Below are 18285 nucleotides of genomic sequence, written 5' to 3' on the forward strand. Positions count from 1 at the left end.
AGAGCTATGGAGTGGACCCCCTAAGGAAATAGCAGGAGTCCTGCCCAGGAGGGTTGTGTGGCCCAGGGAGCCCTTCCATGTCTTATGTTCAGTCATACCCCTCCAAGGACAGGATATGGTTTTATATTTTAAAAAAACTGGCCTAATGGGCCGCTGGGTTCTTGGCTGTGGCCTGCCTGTGTCCTCAAGCAGCCTTAACTTTCCCTTCAGCTGAATACACTCTGAGAATACCTTCACTGAGGGAAAACAAGAAAACAGGTTTGTATGAGCTTTTCTGAGCTGACTTCAGAAAGAGAACTTTGATTTTAATTCTTATTTTTAAAATATACTTTGGAAGGAAGGGAAGGAACAGTTGATATTGCTTGGTATCAAAGATATAGTAAGGGTTGTAGAGAACTTTTTTAGAGGATATTGAAGTGTGCACACCATTGTTTCATAGTGGGATTTGTTCCTCTCACTTTTTGCAGTACTGAGGATTGAACCCAAGGGTTCTCTACCACTTGGCCACATCTCCAGCCCTTTTATTTATTTATTTTTAATTTTGTGACAAGGTCTTGCTATGTTGCCCAGGCTGTTCTTGAACTTGGGATCCTCCTGCCTTAGCTTCTTGCGTAAACTGGGATTACAGGTGTGAGCATAATGGTTTATCAAGGCCTTCTTACATTCATCACACTATCTGACTTTGAAAATTGTGGTGTGACCCATTCTGCTTGACTCCTCAGGGATTGAGATACAGGCAAATGGGGGTGAAATTGCTTCCAGAAGTTTTATTTTCTTCTCAACCATCCTGTCCCCTCCTCTTTGCCATTATCTAATCATATGCTGATTAACTTGTTCTCTAGATTTGAATTTTGATTTTACCACTTGAATACCTCAATATCAGGGGTTCAAAACTGATCCTGTGCTGCTTTGGAAAACAGTAGTCAGTCCTCAAAGTGTCAGAGTTGCCATGTGACAGCCATTCTGCTCCTAGACTTGTGAAAACTGAAAACCTACAACTATAATAGCATCATTCACAATAGCTGAAGAGTGGAAACAACCCAAATGTCCATCAACTAAGAAATGAATAGATAAAATGTTTGGCAATAAAAAAGGGTGCTGTACTGTATTGGCACATGCTACAACAATGATCTTTGAAAACATTAAGAAAAGTCAATCACAAAAGACCACAGCCTCTTACATAATACTATAATTTTAGTGGGCTGCTGTCTAGGTAGGAAAAAGAATCAGGAGAGACTGAAAGGACCCTGTACCTGTAGAAAAGGTAGGTGGCATATTTAGATCATATGTGATCATTTCAGTGTCCAGTTTGAGGCTGACCATGCTGCTGCACTGGAGGCATTGGAAAAGGGGTCACTTGTATGTATTGGAGAGAGAATTAGAGGAATTGGGTGAGGTGTGGCATGCAGCTCTCTCTCTGCATTAGGTCACATAGCTTGGAGGCATCTTTGCTCCTGATAGTGAGGGAACTGATGGAGAAAATCCACATAAATTCTGTAATGCAAAGGTTATTGATATCTGGACACATTGGATTACCTTTCTCTGTATTTTCTGCAGAATGGGTATCTAATAACTCCACGATTAGTAAGAGCCTTTAGTTGCAAGAATTTCCAACCATAAATGAGTTGGGAAGATGTGGAGCAGCTTGCAGTCATTAAGGGAAAGCTTATAGACTGCAATTTAAAAAATTGTGACTGGGCTGGGGATGTGACTTCATGGTACAGTGCTTACCTAGCATGTACAAAGCCTTAGGTTTGATCCCAGCACCATAAAAAAGAAAAAAGTGTGGCTAAATATACATGCATAAAATTAACCATTTTAACCATTTTTATTGTCATTGTTTTACAATTTCTCCAATTGAAATTGTGTACCTGTTAGTCACCTCCTCCTTCCTTCCTCCAGGCCAGTTGACTTTCTGTCTGTGCATTAGACTATCCCAGGTGCGCACTATGCATAAGTTGCATGATACAGTGTAATGTGCCTAGCTTATTTCATTGAGCATATATCTTCCCGGCTCATGGATGTTGTAGCACATGTCAAAATGATCTTTCTTTTTGAGGCTAAGTAAAATTTATTATGTGCATGCCTCATAGTGTTTGTTCATTTGTTGGTGGACCTTTGAGTTGTTTCTACCTTTTGGCTAATTGATCTATACTTTTGATAGGGCTTATTAATCATAGGGTAATGATTTTCACAGGCATCTTAAATATGCAAAAAAGTAATTTAATTTTTCTATAACCAATCCTGATTTCTATCTTCAATCTCTTCTGTATGTTAGAAGCAAATAATTCCAATTAAGTTTTCCTTAGTGACTTCAGGATGTTCTCAGTGATTTTGGATGAGAATCTTGAGTTAGAATCTCAGTTCTGTGCCAGGAATTGTCGGGGGAGAAAAAGAGGAGAGGGGGCAGTGTATGTGGTCTGAAGTCATGCTCTTCCTTGGGCTGACAGCTTTAGAAGTGTCTATCTGCATTTTCCTCATTCTATCTTAGCATCCACAAGCCTTCTGCTTTCCCTAGCCTATGAATATGGCCCAATCTGTCCTTGCTGTGGCTTCCCCATTGCAAGACCAGCTCTCTGTACTGGCTTTTACACCCTACTGTGGATATGAGGAAATTTGGCTTATACCCTTCATGGGGCCTGAGGGAACTTATTGGGCTGCCTTTGTATAGAACTGTTTCTGTGATGTAATGGTAAGGCCACTCCCTGGGAGTCTTGACAGGGATCAGGGTGAAATTCCTCTCTGCTCCATCAATCTCTGATTGTGTTGGGGTTTGTCATTCTCCTTCTTTAGAGATGACCTTGGAGGTGGTTATGAGCAGCAGCTGTCATCTGCTTCTAACAGCCCTGAATTTTCTCCAACTCTTTTCCAATCCTCATGCTAGAATGTTTCTATCTCTTTTCTTCAGTAGAGTGGAAAACTGGCTAGGGAAGCATTTCTCCAAGCCCCAGGTTTATACCAAGAAATTGGAAGCTGGACTCCAGGAAGGGGCTTCTTTGGAATCTCAAATTTTCTGCAGTGAGCAGCTGTGTCTGAGGCCTGGAGGCTGGGCTGACACAGTCTATGCACCACTGCCCTATCTCCATCTTCTTGGAGGATGCCCTGGAAGTACATTAAAGGACTCCCTTGGTGACAACAGAGTTAAGCTATTACTAACAAAGGGAAACTATAGTAGTCTATGATTTCCCCAAATGCTCTCCATCTTTTACTAAGTTATTCTCAGATAATCCCATTTGGGTGTGCCACTGATTGCCTGTCAGAGGTCTGACTGATAATAATCCACCTAGGGGCTGGGGTATAGCTCAGTTGGTAGAGTGCTTGTCGCACAAGCCCAAGCCCAAGCCCCTGGGTTAAATCCCCAGCACAAAACAAAAACAAAACCATAATCCACCTAGTTTGACAACAATACCACAACCCACTGACTCCTTTGGGAGAGACTTTACCAAAGCAAAACATAGGAGTTGTTCCCAGTAAGAGGGATGCTTCTGGTTAAGCTAGCCAGATGTTGTCTATATGCGCAAAGTACAGATGTTCTTCAAACATTCGCTTGTTCTCTTAGCCCTCAGATCAGGTCCAGGTGAAAGAATAGGTATGTATTCCCTGGCAATAGAATGGGAGGAGATTGTTCACTTCTTGCTATTGTTTTTAGAAAAAAAATCCTCTATCCTCACAGATTTTGAAAGCAGTAAAATGTCATTAGTAAATTGAAAAAAAATAGTGATATAAAAATTGATTTTTACCTACCCAGAAGAAACTTAAAATATTATTTTATATCCTTATAATTTTCTCTGTAGAATTTTATTGAAACTGAACAAAATTTCCAGTTTTTCATAATAATAGTGTGATGAATATCTTGGTATATAATCTTGATTAAGTTATTCCCCCAGTAGATTTCTGCAAGTCATATTTTTGGATTAAGGCTATATTATCTCAGGCTGCCTTAACAGTATACCTTAGATTGGATGACATAAATAATAGAAACAGTTCTGGAGGTTGGGAAGTTCAAGACTAAGATGCTGACTGGTTTGGTTACAGGTGAGGGCTCTCTTCCTGGTTTGCAGATGACCTTCTTTTCACTGTGTGTCTTCACATATTGGACAGAACTCTGGTGTTTCCCTTTCCTCTTCTGTAAGGGCACCAACTCTATTAGAGAACAGTCCCACCCTTATAACATCATTAAACATTTATTTATTTATTTTTAGTACCGGGGATTAAATCCTGGGGTAATCTTCCACTGAGCTACATCTCCAACTATTTTTATATTTTATTTTGAGACAGGATCTTGCTAAATTTCCTAAGCTGATCTTAAACTCGTGATACTCCTGCCTCAGCTTCCTGAGTTGTTGGTATTACAGGTATGTACCACCTTGCCTGGCCTCATTTAACCTTTAAAAACTTCCTATTTTGGTTTATAGGAGATGTCTTGGAAAAGCTCATGAGTGAGAAAATGCAAGTATTTTTAGCAGTGAAATGATTAGACATGAGAAGTATAACCTAATATCAGTGAATTAATGCACTGATGATTAACTGGGTGGTAATCGTAGGCAGGTAGGGTGTGGCTGGAGGAAGTAGGTTACTTGGGGGGGGGGATGTGACTTTAGATTTTATACTTTGTCCTTGGAAAGCAGAGCTCTTTGCTTCCTGATTGCCAAGTCCTGAGCTGCTTTCCTTTGCCACACCCTTCTGCCATGTGTTCTGTTTCACTTTAGGCCCAGAACTATGGAATTAACCTCTGAAACTGTGAGCCAAAATGAACTTTTCCTCCTTGAAGTTGTTCTTGTCAGGTATTTTGGTCACAGCAATGCAAAAGCTGCCTAGAACACCTCCTCATAGGCCCTGTCTCCCAAAACAGTCACAGTGGAGGTTAGGGCTTCAATGTATGAGTCTTGGTGGGACACAAGTCAGTTCATAAAAAGTCTATAAAAGGCATATATTTTTAATTTTTAAAATTTGTTTTAATTAGTTGTACATGATAGTGCATTTTTGTATTTTGATACAGATGGGATATGATTTCTCATTCTTCTGATGGTACATGTTGTAGAATCACATCGGTCATACAGTCATTCATATATTTATATATATATATATATATATATATATATATATATATATATAGATAGATAGTAGGGACAAACGAGGCAAGGCACCGAAGATAGCAAGAAACAGTTTTATTTGGCTGCAGCCAGGTTCAGAGAGTACAGCCTTTGCTGTAATCAGTTAATCCCCCTGAACCCCGAGTTCAGGGAGTTTCAGAGTTTTACACCCAGCATGTAAAGGGAGGGGCTCAGAAGTTCATAGTCTGCAGAAGTTTACACAAAAGCAGCTTTTTCCTTCACTGTTCTGGGGATGTTAACTCTTCAAGGACAACACCTGAGAAGGGGGAGCTTCATCTCCCCTTTCTTTCCTCCTGCTGCCAGCTGTTGCCATGGGCCCATTTGTAACTTATCTTAAAAATGTAGACATCTCTGTGAAGCCCAGCTCAAGGCCAGAGACCTTGTTTGCACATTTCTTCAAAGTACTATACTGGATACGTTTGTGAAAAACTAGTAAGGGGGTGTCCAGCACCTGAAGTGCTGGTATCTTCTCGGCCAGTGGCCAAGTAAACAGGGTGACATGAAAATAGGAAGTTTATCTACAATGGACTCTTGCTGACAATCTTAAAATCAGCCATGGTGAATAGGGCTTTTCTGTGGAAAAAGGGGGTGCCACTTCATCTATATATATGGTAATAATGTCTACTTCATTCTACTACCTTCCTATCCCCATATCCCCTCCCCTCCCTTCCCTTCACTCCCCTCTGCCTAATCTAAGGATTCTTACCTAGTGCCGCCCACTTATTGTCAATTAGCATCCACATATCAGAGAGAACATTTGGCTTTTGTTTTTTTGAGATTGGCTTATTTCGCTTAGCACGATATTCTCCAACTTTATCCATTTACCAGCAAATGCCTTAATTTCATTCTTCTTTAATATATATGCCACATTTTCTTTATCCATTCATCTATTGAAGGATACTTAGGTTGGTTCCATAGTTTACCTGTTGTGAATGGAGCTGCTATAAACATTGATGTGGCTATGACATTGAAGCATGCTGATTTTAAGTCCAAAAGGCATATTTTAAACAGAGTTTGGATATATAATCTCAAAAGTTATACCAGTTTATGTTACCACCATCTGTACTTGAAAGTGGCTGTCTCAATGCACTCTCACTAATATAGCTTATGAGTTGAAAAGTTAACTTACTTTCACTAGTCTTATCTTTTTATTATTTTATTGTTTATCTTTTCCTTAATACTATCATCTAAAAATATCCACTGTTAATATTCTATGGTTCTAAATTTCACAAAAAAATATTATCGTAGTCAACATTCTCTTTGTAACTTGCTATTTTTAAATATTATTTTTAAATTTAGAAATATATTGTGAATCTCAGTATTATTATATTTTCTTTGTAACAACTATTTAAACATTTTCACTAGTTTAAAAATTACGTCAGTAGTAATTGTTCTTTATAAAACTTATGACTTCACCTCTTGATGTGGCACACTTCTAAAAAAAACCATGTGGGACAAGAGTACTGTTGGATCCCTCTTCAGAGAATGCCATCTGCCCTGGCTTCCTTCCATGCAGGGACTCTGGAAACTTATCTCTGGTCTTGTTGTAAGTTATGGCTTCTAGTTGGGTAGGAGGCTCATGTACCAGCATGGCTCCTCGCCTGTGCTGTGTGGCTTTTCCTTTCCTGCTCTGTGCTGTCCCCTGAGGAGGACAGCTGGGCTGGCCCTCTGCGTGGACTGCCAACCCCAAGGAGAAGAAGCTAGCTGGAGGAACCCCGAGCTGCCTGGCTGGCTGGCTGTGGTTCCTGTCACGTAGACTTCCTGGGGACTAGTTCCCAGTGTGGCACATTGCTGGCTTGTGAGTCTGAATGTCTAGCAGCATCTAAAAGACCACAGGAGAGGGCTAGTTTCTACTGGGTTATGTTTGTGTTAGAGCTCCTCCGTGGACACAGCTAGGACACAAATACTTTTAAAAATAGAATAGTGGGCTGGGGATGTGGCTCAAGCGGTAGTGTGCTGGCCTGGCATGCGTGGGGCGCTGGGTTCGATCCTCAGCACCACAAAAAAAAAAAATAAATAAATAAAGATGTTGTATCCAAAAATAACTATTAAAAAATTCTCTCTCTCTCTCTCTCTCTCTCTCTCTCTCTCTCTCTCTCTCCCCCTAAAAAAAAAGAACAATAATTCATGAATTTGTTTTGATATTTCCAAATCAGTTTACAGATCACAGGGTTCACAGGATTTTACATATTTGACTTTTATACTTATATCTATTTTCTCTTACCCTGTGCTTTGTGGTTTTGCTGTAATTTCTTTTCTTTTTTGGCCATGGGGATAGAACCCAGGGCTTTGCTCTGTCAAGGCAAATGCTTTACCACTGAGCTACATCTCAGCTGCCACAAGTTTTATATGCCTTATCCTACTATCTCTCTCTCTCTCTATCTCTCTCATCTGTAATGATTTCAAATATTGATTTCAATGATGATGTTAACATTAAGTCCATTGAGTGTGGTTTAAAGTTTCTTTATGATTCTTTTTTGTCCTGAGTATGCATTTGATTAAGAATATACAATTAAACTACTGGGTTTCTATTTTTTTGGATAGCAGCTTCACAGAGTTATAATTCTCATACCATACAATTACTCTATTTAAAATGTTTAATTAAATGATTTTTAGTATATTTAGAATTTTCAGTCATCATCACAATTAATTTTAGAACATTTATATCACATCAAACAGAAACCTCATACCTCTTACTATTGCCCCCTAAATCCCTAGTCCTATGCAATTCCTGATCTATTTGTGTGTATGGGTGTATGTATATGTATTTATGCACATATTTATATTTGTTCTGGAAATTTAATATAAATAGAATCATACAGTGATTTTTTTGTGGCTGGTAGCTTTCACTTAGTGTAATACTTTCAAGGTTCATCCATCTTGTGACATGTATCAATAATTCATTCCTTTTTGTGGCTGAATAATACTTCATCATATACTGGTACACCTGAATATCCTACATGTTTTTATCTATCAAATGATAGATATTTGAGCTGTTTTTACCTTTTGGAGATTGTGAATAATATTTCCATGAACCTTTGTGTGTAGGTTTATACGTGGACATATATTTCATTTCCCTTGTGTATATACCTAGGAGTGGAATTGCTGGGTCAGACTCTGTGTTTCACTTTTTGAGGAACTATCAGACATTTTTCCAAAGGGGCTGCACTGTTATACATCCCTACCTGTGAAGTGTGAGGGCTTCTGATTCTTCACATCCTTTCCAACACTTGTTATTATCTAACTTTTTGATTGTAACCATAATAATGTAAAGTGATATGTCATTGTGGTCTCGGTTTGCATTTCCTTGATGACTGATCATGTTGAATATTCACATACCTTCTTGGAAAGACGTCTATTCAGATCCTTTTAAAAATTGGATGCCTCTTTATTGCAGAGTTTTTTTTTTTTTTAAACTGGGGATTGAACCCAGGGGTGCTTAACCACTGAACCATATCTCTAGCCCTTTTTATATTTTATTTAGAGATAGAGTCTTGCTAACTTGATTAGGGCCTTGCTAAGTTGCTGAGGTGATCTTCCTGCCTCAGCCTTTGGAGCAGTTGGGATTTCAGGCATGTGCCACTGTGCTATTGTTAAATTTTAAGAGTTCTTTTTTTTTTTAAATATATTTTAAGTTCAAATCACAAACTAGATACATGATTTGCGAATATTTTCTCCTATTCTGTGGGCTTTCTTTTCACTTTCTTGATTTTTTTTCCCCTTTGGTTGCTTGAGCTTTCATTTCTCTCTCTTTTTTTGTGGTATCACGTCTATTTTTGAAAATATAAAAACATAAAAAATAAAAGTGTCCCTCCTATTCTTATTCAAAATATAGACTATTATTCACCTTTTGTGCACTTTGCTCCTTTATTCTTTTTTTTTGTGGTACTGGGGTTTGAACCCAGGGCCTTGTGCATATGAGGCAAGCACTCAACTGAGCTCTATTTCCAGCCTGGATCTTTTTTTTCTTAATATCCTTAAGATTATACCATTCAGATTATCCTCATTTCTTTCTGAAGCTGAATAGTACTCCATTGCATGTCCTATACTTGTTTGAACCAATTTCTCACTGACAAATATTTGGAGGTTTTTGTCTTTTGCTCATATAAATAGTGCTATGATGAATAGCTTTGTGGGAAGATATTCCCCTCATTTTGTGGTATTTCTTAGTAATAAAAGTAGGATATCTGGTACAAAGGGTAATGCATGTGTAATTTGCTAGATATTGCCAATTTCCCCTCCATCAAGATTATATCATTTTTTAAAAATAATTTTTTAGTTGTTGATGAACCTTTGTTGACTTATATGCAGTGCTGAGAATCAAACCCATACCTCACACATGCTAGGCAAGCACTCTACCACTGAGCTATGACCTCAGCTCAGGATTATACCATTTTGAATTCTCCTCAGTGAGAGTTTATCTTTCTCCATGGCTTTATCATCAGTGTCTTTCATTAAGTTTATAGATTTTTGTTTATTTGACAAATGACAAATGGACCTCCCTGTAGTTTAAATTTGTCTTTCTCCTATTGTATGTGAGCCTGATTGAGCTTTTCATACATTCAAGGGTCATTTATGCTTTTCCCCTATGAGTTGCAATGTGTCTGCCTTGATTGCTCTTTTCTCTGCTCTTCTACCCCATCAGAGGCTTGCTAGTTTTACATAAAAAATGATATCAAGTCATCCCTTGTTCTTCACCTTTGCTGCATGCTACCACTTAATTCATTCTGCCATGATCTTTTTTCCTGATGACTTTTCTATTATGCGCCTTTGAAATCCTTTAAAGCCTCTTCATCGCCCTTAGGATAAAATCACTGCTGAGGCAATAAAGTTACCTGCAGACACATTGCCTCTGTCTCTAGCTTCAGTTTGAGTCAGTGTCTCCCTTGGTTGCTGTGTTTCACAGTGGCTGCTTAGTTATTGGAACACACCCACCCCTTACCTGCCTTAGAGCCTTTCCACATTCTCTTCTGCTGGAATACTGATTGCCCACCTACGTTCTATTCATTCTCAGATCTCAGGAAGGGGAGAGAGATCATGTCTGTTTTGTTCACGTAGTAGATGCTCAGTGAATGCTCGTTGAATGAATGTTTTGTAGGTGTGGAGAGTTATACAAAACAGTATAGGGAGGCCCTTTCACACACACAATGGAGGAAGAGAAAGGGACTCATGTTTTTGGATTGGTAAGCTTTTCCTGTGCCCCAAATTCCAGGTCACAATTCAGAAGTACCTGCCCACCCTGGCAGACATAAGGCCAGCCACAAAAGGGAGCTCATGGAAACAATAAGATTTTCACATCTGTAACCAATATTTGCTCAGAGGCTTTGTCTTCTCTCTCTTTCTAAACACAGAGTGGTCAGCAGCAGCAGCATCAGTAAAACGAGCAACCAAACCCCAAGTTCCAGTTGTAAAGGGAACCTCCCCTGCTGTTAGGCAGGAAGATGTACTGAACAAGGTTTGGCTAAAGGTCATTTCAGGTTCTAGTCACAGTTAAATCGCCCATTGGGATAATAATGATTCTTTTGGTTGCTTTTCTTTCACTGCTCGTTGCTTCTGTGATGACGACAGGTAAGCGAAAAATAGTAGATTATAAAATATGTGAAAGCAGAAAGACACTGACCTAGTAGTTTAGGGCCTCTGGTGGGCCTACATCTGGTGTGCTGTGTGTAAGTGAGCTCTTCATTTCAAAGACCAAGATACTTCAGCAACTTAAAGGAGGGAGACTATTTTGGCTCATTGTTTTGTAGATATCTGTCCATGGTCAGTGATTCAAATGCAGTAATGCATAGCAGAAGGCTGTGGTGGAGGAGAGCTGTTCAGATCATGGCAGCGGGAAGCAGAGATGGAAAGGGGCTGGGAAGAAGATATAATGCCCCCAATGATCTGCTCCCTTCAACCAGGTCCTACCTGCCAGAGTTTCCACCACCTCCCAGTAGTCCATTCAAATTATTAATTCACCAAGTGGATTAATCCACTGGTGAGGTTAGAGCTCTCATGATCCAATAATTTTGTAAAAGCCCACCTCTGAATATTCCCGCACTGGGGACCAAATATTTAACACATAAGTGTTTTGGGGGAAACTTCATATCCAAATCTTAACATGCTGTATCCATTTAACCTCATGTATTATTCCAGAATTTAAGGCAAACTCATTCTTTCTGTCTGTCTATCTATCTATCTGTCTATTTATCTGTCTATAATCTATGTACCTACCTATCAACCAATCATCTATCTGCTTGCACATACATATGTACTTTTACACACACACACACACACACACATATATGCAGAGAATGCCATCCTCATTATTTGCAGATTATATATTTGTGAATTTGCCTTCTTATTAAAATTTATTTCTAAACACAAAATCAATCCTTGTGGTGCTTTTGTGGTTTTCCCTGGATATGCTCAGAGTGGTCAAGAATGGAGTTCTCTGTGCACATGTTCCTAGATTGGGTGACTCATTTTGGCTCCCATACCTTAAACAAGTTCTTTTTATGGTGTATTTATTGTCACATTTTTCACTTTTTGTTGGCAATTTCACTGTTTGAAACAATTCTGAGCTCATTGCTGAAGGGCTATCTGGTGTCTCTGAGTGCAGAGGGCAGTGATGTGTCTCGATCAGGAAAGGTGCATCAGATAAGCCTCATTCAGAGAGAGTTACAGTGCTGTCGTCTGTGAGTTCCATGTTAATGAGCCAATATTATATGAAATAGATGTCTTTAAACGGCAATATTCATAGAAGAAGGATGTGTATTAATTGGTTGATGAAACTGTGATTAGAGACTTACAGGAATTGAATTCTGTATTTTTTCCTAGAAGCAATGGCACTGTATTTGGTAATTCAGTGTTTGTGGTGATTTTAGGAAGACAACTACTGTGAATAATGAGAATCTGTGGTGTGTGTGTGTGTGTGTGTGTGTGTGTGTGTGTGTGTATTTCTCTCCATGCACTACTCTTCTCTAATGTGGTTGGACTGTAAATTTGTATAGTTTGGAAAGCAGTGTATTGAGTGTCCTAAGAATGGATACTTTGAATCTAATTATTCTTTTCCTGGGATTATTGCCTTGGGGAATAATAATAACTATTGAAAAACTCTAACTATAAAGAGGTTCATTGAAGTGCCAAATAGAGTGTGGTGTACTCACATAATGGAGAATGATGAAATTTATGAAAATTTTGTAAGATGGAAAATCCCTGGTGAGATGATGTTGTGTGAATAATTAGGATTTGCAGTTATGTAGACTCTGATAACCCCTTCATGGACTGGGTGTTTCCCAGATGCTGTTTACCTGTGGGGTCAGCTGGGATGCTGGACACCTACAGCTCCTTTGTCTTTTCTCCCCACCTCACTCCCATCAGAGCCCCATGGAGATCACTTCCTGCAGTCAGGGAGGGAGGTTGGTTTTGGAGATAACCATATTTCCCATTGAGGGGAAAAAATGGCACTTTGATATGTTAATGTACACTCTGGTGTAAGTTGAAGGCACTTAAAATACAGCAGGTGCCAAAAGATCCCTCTGACATCTGTGCTGTTTCTTAAAAGCAGACAAAATTCCATGTGAAAGATGCCTTCACTGTACCTGGGGGAATAATATATCCTGATCCTCAGAGATGAGAAGGTGAGACTGAGTGAATTCTGGACAGAACACTCTCATCTTTCAAGGACCCACATGATTTAGTTGCTTCATCACAGATTACTTTTCTTTGTCCAGTTCTGTATAAGTAACCAACTAACTCTTGTCTTTGGGTCTTCATTTCCATATGAAGTCTCCTTATGTAAAACTTGTATTAAATAAATTTGTCTGCTTTTCTCTGTTAGTTGATCTTAGGTCAAGTTGATTCTCTGACCCAGCTGGGACCCTAAGAGGATAGAGGTGGAGTTTGCCCATCCCAGTGTCGTTGATCCAGGAGGGCAGTGTGGTCTCACCAGCCCATGTCTACTCAGTCCCTTGAGGATCAAGCCCAAAGGCTGAAGATTTCTCCTCCCTGTATTCTTTCTAAGACTTGAATGTCTTAAATTCATTGGAATTGGTGAAAATGGTGCTGTTGGGATGGATAGGGTCTGTGTTGCCTGCTAGGACCGATAGCTTGTCTGGATTCTTCTCCTCAGGTCCACCTCTATCCAGAGAGAGCCAGCCCCTGAGAGCCACAGTGGATGGCAATGACCACCTTATTTTGTCATCCCTGCAGTCCTTATTAGTTCTTGCTTCTTCAACTGCCTTTCTAGGCCACCAACTACAGAAGCTCTTGAGATTTTAAATACTCTTTCTTGGGGGGAAGAAGGTGGTCTTTCCTTACATGTGTGAAAGAGCAAAGCTTAGGCATAAAAAGAAGGCAAACCTGGAAGTGCTAACAGCGATGACATGAAATGAGTGGTTATAACTGATCTTTTCTTCTATTTTTTTGCACTTTTCAATTTTTCTGTAACCAGTATCTATTGCTTTTATAATCAGAAAAGAATAAAAAGGGTCTCAGAGAGATTTATTAATTAGCCCAGATGGACTTACGATTTATTCATAGATAGGTATAGTTGAGGTTCAAAGGTAAGAATTGTTTTCTAGAGCCCACAGCCCAGGGAGGAGGGATGCTCAGCAATGATTCTGATTGATATTCTTTTTTGGGGGTGGTGGTGCTGGAGATTGAACTCAGGGGCACTCAACCACTGAGCAACATCCCCAGCCCTATTTTGTAATTTATTTAGAGACAGGGTCTCACTTAGTTGCTTAGAACCTTGCTATTGCTGAGGCTGGCTTTGAACTTGAGATCCTCCTGCCTCAGTGCCCCCCTCCCCAGCTATTGGGATTACAGGCGTGTGCCACTGCGCCTGGCTCCATTGGATCTTCTTACCCATCCTCCTGACCTTCCTTGAAAGAGAAATGTGAACAGGTCATCAGAGCATTGCACTCGCTCTGTGTTCCTCCCACACTCAGGATCAGAAGGAGTATTTTAAGCTTTGTGTTTTTTTTTCTGGCTAGTCAAAGGTGAAATAGTGAATATATGAAATAGTCATTTCATATGGTATGTTTTGAGAACAGGACTGTCTTGCAGAAGTCAATGCAAATGAAAATGTAGGAATCCAGGTTCGAAAACTACTGGGAATTTCAAAACATTGGCAGTGGAACTTTAGGCTGAGTGCAGGGACTTTCCTAAGTGCTGGGCCTTGTGTGTTGGTCCAGGTCACCCCAGTGAAACTGGCCTTCCAGGGACACTTCTACTAGCCACCTGTAGGGAATGCCCAGGGAAGGGATGCAGAAGGGTCTTAGAAGGCAGGCACAGAAGGAAGACTTGGGTCTGGGCGGGGAGTAACAGAAAAGAGAGAACCTGATTTGCTCTCAAGTGTCTGGCTAGTTTGGAATCCAAAACAGGGCCTATTTGAGACATTAAGAAGTTAGGGTGTTTGACTTCTATTCCCTGTTTGTGCAAACATAAACAGAGTACTTCTCTTCCTTTGGCCTCAGTTTCCTTATTTCTCTATTGAGGGTGATGGAATTGATCTCCATGGTCTCTGCCAGATCTAAGATAATTCTGTGACTTGGACTTTCAATGCACACACAGTCTTTGTGACAGCAACTGTACACATGTTCATTGAGGTCCTGAGTAGCACCATTCAAAGAGCAGGTTACAGCTGCTAAGCAGAAGTGTCATGGTGGCCTTGGAGATGGAGATGGTGGTTTAAAGATGGCTAGAGAGACAGTGCCATGGAGGGAGGTGTCTTTTCTTTAGACCCTAATATGGAAGTTACCTTTGGATATCTAGCAAAAAATTCAAGGCTTAAAGCTCTCACTCTCTTCTGTTGCATATGGGCACAGCGCAGAGTGATTATGAAGCTATCCAAGAGGGTGGGTAGCCAGTTTTGAAGGACATGTAAAGACTGAGAGCAGGTTGCTTAGAGAAAGCAACCCTTAGCTTTACAATCACATAAAAACACTTGCTGTGTAAGGTGAATTTTTGTTTACAACTTTGGCAGTAGATTTCTGGCAAGTAACAATAGGGACCCTGATTTCAAAGGGAGTTGTATCCTTGTGTGGAAAGCATATAATGGGATGATCCCTTTAGGATTTTTACCATTCCCTTAAGTGGAAGAGTTGAAGATGAATATCAGGATCTTGCTATGTTTAATTTGTATTTATTGATGCTCAGTTTCATGTGGTTTCCACATCATAGTGTGAGTTCAGTTATTCATAACTCACTGAATGGTTGTCTTCCTGGAGTCTTGTGATAATCAGTTCTTCCAAATATTGTTCTAGAAATGTATTTGGAGTAGCTGTTCAAGATTCCTCTATGCAGAGAGCCAGGGTTATGGGCATTAGGAATGTTGAATTTGCAAATCAATTTTATGAGATTCTTTGATGCCATTTTATATGAAGACAAAATAAAGGAAAAAATATCTCAAGCTGTGCTACAGAGAAGCATGAGACCAGCAATTTACAGGAGGAAATTGGAATTTTTGGAGAGATTTTTGTTGGCTACATGAATACATTCATTTATCAATATTTGGAATTTCATATATAAGAATATATCTTTAAAATACCTTTAAAATATTCCTTTTTTGAAAAATAAGATTTTTTTTGTTATGCAATTGGGCTGATGCAGGGGTACCTTACAAACAATGGCCTTCTTATTTTGGGGTGGATCAGTTTTCCCCTACCATCTCCTGTAACTCATGTCTGTTTGGTTTGACAATCCTGTAGCCATCTATCTCTTTTCTTTGATCTAATATAATTTCCCTTTTTTTTAATGTCAGTTTTATGTTTCCCCCCAGAAATTCTGAGAAAGGTTCTTCATATTTAACTCATCATCCACATTTTCCTTTAGGTTAGTAAAGTTCGTGTTAGGAGAAATTTGAGGAACAAAATCTAGTGCTTTGATGGTTCTGACATTACTGTGGAATTACAAGATCATACACTTAAATTTAAGGCCTGGTAGGAGAAGGGAACCGGATTTCTTACCTCTTTTAGGTCCTGAAGTTTAAAGAACAATTAAGAGAATTTGTAATTGAAAGTATTTTTGAACTAGTATAAGTCACAGACTCACAGTTTTGAAAGGGAATTTTATTTTTTGGTTTTTGTGTGCATGTGTACTAGGGATTGAACCCCAGGGCTTTGGGCATACCAGGCATGCATTCTACTGTTGAGTCCCTCACATAGTCCTGGAAAGGAATTTTAAAAGACCATCCTATCCAGTTTCTACCTTTGGTCAAACAGGCACCAGCATCTCCAATTCACTAGTTAGAAAATCAAGGTCATGTAGGGTAGGTGGTGCGTTCTTTGGTACCTAGACAAAGTGGGTCTGTTTTGAAGATTAGATAGCGGTGGCTGGTGGACTGCAAAGATGGTTCCTATTATCTGTTGCTGGGTACACACTGTTTCTCTCATCAAGAGGAGGCTACTGTTTGTCCTCCTTGCTATGCAGACCTGGTGACATCTTTTTTAAAATTCTTTTTTCTCTTTAGTACAGGGGATTGAACCCAGGGGTGCTATACCATTGAGCTATATCCCCAGCCCTTTTTATTTTTTTATCCTGAGATAAAGTCTCACAAGGTTGTCTAGGCTGACCTCAAACTTGCAATCCTCCTGCCTCAGCTTCCTGAATCACTGGGATTATAGGGGTGTGCCACAGTTCCTGGCTCTGGTGACATCTTTTGAGCAACAGAATGCAGCTGGAGTGTCAAAGTGAAACTTGTTGGCCCAGACCTTCAGCAGTTTTGCAGTTTCCAATTGGGCCATCTTGATATCTAATGTCCATATTAAGAAGCTGAGCTCAGTTGGGCACGGTGGCACACACCTGTAATCCCAGTGGCTCGGGAGACTGAGTCAGGAAGATTGCAAGTTCAAAGCCAGCCTCAGCAAAAGCAAGGTGCTAAGTGATTCAGTGAGACCCTGTCTCTCAATAAAATACAAATTAGGGCTGGAGATGTGGCTCAGTGGTTGAGTGTCCTTGAGTTCAATCTCTGGTACCAAAAAAAAAAAAAAAAAAAAAAAAAAAGAAGCTGAGCCCAGTTAGCTCATAGAATTATGAAAAATAATAAAATAATAAATTAGTTTTTAAGCCAACAAATTCCAAGCTAGTTAGTTATATAGTTATAGATAACTGAAAGACAGTTCAGCTTTTATTTGGAAACTATGCATTTTTGGATTGCTTTGCTATGTAATCCTGTCTGAAGTTTCTGATAATTACAGAAATCTCCTATAATAATACAGGATGTTAATAATAATGATAAACATAAAATTAGCATTAACAATAATTTAGTATTAATAATAATGATAAACATAAAATTATCATGACACAGGACTTGACACAGATGAAGTTTGTAGTGTGATGAAAATCATAAAAATGATATCCCAGTTTTGTAAACTATAAATCCCATGCAGATGTTATTTTTTTCCTTATGTTTTAGGTCCAGAAAATAGTGCCCATTTTTTCCTTAAGAAATGTGGACTGAACTAATATTAGTCCTCCCCTCTAAGAACACAGAAGTTTCTCATTCCAGGAAGCTCTTCAGGACTTGTGAGGAGGGTGGAATTAGATGGGAGTCAGGTGTCTGGCTGGTTCCAGATGACGTGTAACTCTGGGATCTAGAGCTCCCTCCACAGGAGCATGATGGGGGACCAAGGCACCCAGGTGATGGTGGTGGGCATGGTCTACCCAACCTGCTGCTGGGTGAGTGGGGTTGGGGTTACACTCTCGTTGTCACCCCACTCTCTGGTAATATACACCATTGACATGGTGGATCCACGGCAGATTTATTGCCATTCTCCCTTCTTCATGGGTCTAGTTTTAATTGGCATTCATGCAGAAAAGGCTTTGACTCCTGGGTTGTGAATACCATTGTTAACCAAGGGGCAAGCAGCTTGCTGCCACCCCATTGCATATTTCTGTATTACTAATGCCATAAGTTCCCCCAGGACAATGTCTCAGCCCCTCAAAATAGAGGCTTGCCTTCTGTGAACTCGGGCTGTGGATGGGCTAGTCAACCTCGGAAGGAGCATGCCATGGGCCTGTCAGGGAACCTCCATCCTGAGTCCTGACTCTCCCTAGCCCCACTCCCCTCATGTCTTCCTGTGTGTCACCCATGGAGTCATTTGAGGGAGTTGATTCCATGGGGTGGGGGAAGAGGACTCAGGAAGTTCTGTCTGCTTTTAGGTGTCTCCCATGTGAATCTGTGAAT

The sequence above is a fragment of the Spermophilus citellus genome, assembly GCF_964194105.1.
Source record: "Spermophilus citellus genome assembly, chromosome: 11".
NCBI lineage: Eukaryota > Metazoa > Chordata > Mammalia > Rodentia > Sciuridae > Spermophilus > Spermophilus citellus.